The sequence below is a fragment of the Zingiber officinale genome, chromosome 5A (genome assembly GCF_018446385.1).
Source record: "Zingiber officinale cultivar Zhangliang chromosome 5A, Zo_v1.1, whole genome shotgun sequence".
Classification (NCBI taxonomy): domain Eukaryota; kingdom Viridiplantae; phylum Streptophyta; class Magnoliopsida; order Zingiberales; family Zingiberaceae; genus Zingiber; species Zingiber officinale.
In genome coordinates, this window is record NC_055994.1 from 58787146 (window position 1) to 58788530 (window position 1385).

Genomic DNA, 1385 nt, shown 5'->3' on the forward strand with positions numbered 1-1385 from the left:
AAATTGTAAGTAAGCCACAAAATATCATCAATGAAGTAGCTTCTCTCTCTGTGTATTTTGGTAGGATATACATATCTTTGCTTTATTGACTGTTATTTATATAGGGTTCTTAGGAACTTGTCAATATCTGGTAAAATTCCTGATTATATTGGAACGATGCCAAACCTTAGTGTTTTGTAAGATTTTCTCCCATTGGAAGCTCCACCATTTTTATTAGCTAGTTGAACATTTTCCTAAATGCGACACGTTTGTAGCGAATTCTTTGGTGTATATGTATGTACAACTTGACTGCATTGACGATGCCGTGACAGTGTTTAGATTGATCGACATGAAAGATGTTGTATCCTGGACGATGATAATAGAGGACTAATTGTGAAATCTCTGTTTGTGGATGATGTTCGGAAGCTGTTCAATGAAATGCCCGTGAGAAATGTGGTTTCTTGGATGAGTTTGATAGCCGGCTATGCTAAAGATGGAAGGTTGTAATTATGGTCCACCTTATGAATGGCAAGTATACAAGTAAGTTTTTTTTTTTTTTTTCAGTGAAAACTACAAATATAGAGAAATCTGATCAATAATCTATTTGTGTAGCACTCTTGGTGTATTCATGGGGTACCAAAAGTCCATTACAAGGGTCGGCAAGGGGATTATTATGTCATGTTACTTGGAGAATTTTTAGCTCCTCTGCCTTTAGAGTTTGTAACATAATATGAGATGTTTTCTAATATTAAAGGAAAACTACAGATTATGCATATGCTGGGACCAAGCCTGTCGGATGTATGGAATAGCAACTCATACACGTATGATTAATGCTAATTCTTGGTTAGTACTTGTTTTGAATTGGTTAACTTGCTATTTTCATCTTTCTTGTTATGCAGAATGTCTGTGGAAATGGTCGCATGTATTGCAATCGAAGCAATCTCCATATTGGAGAAGATGCATTCAAAAGGGTAGAAGTTTACTGTTTTCTTTGCATCTGAGTTTGTTCTTTTATGTGTTAAGAAATTGTTTCTTGTTGATCTTGGCTTAGGTAATTAATGTGCTTGTCTTAGCTTGTTTATTTTTTAAAATTCTTTTTAGTAAATGCCACTAAATTGATGTCTTATTAAACTCTTACATTCTTAACTGACAACCATTAAATGGAAGGATAGTTCAACAAATTCACATGTTGAATATGATCAACGGCCAGATGTTTTCAGGTAATTAATTCCTGCTACACCTTTAACATTAAAAAAGGCTCTCTACTTTCTCAATTATATTTTAGATTTAGTTTAACCATTAGTAAATTTTAATTCTGTTTGTGTTTATAGGGGGATTGTGCGCTATGCTAGTGCTCATGCTCACCTTGGGAGGACAGCAAGCAGAAGAGGTGATTTAAAATCCCT

The 1385-nt window shown here is 34.4% G+C and overlaps 1 long non-coding RNA gene across 1 annotated transcript; it reads left to right on the plus strand.

Moving 5' to 3' along the window:
* Nucleotides 1–313: 313 nt before the first annotated feature.
* Nucleotides 314–1006, plus strand: LOC121982847. The gene is made up of 3 exons (XR_006112293.1): nt 314–519; nt 592–800; nt 879–1006. It is a non-coding gene; the product is annotated as an uncharacterized LOC121982847 (long non-coding RNA).
* Nucleotides 1007–1385: the final 379 nt, after the last annotated feature.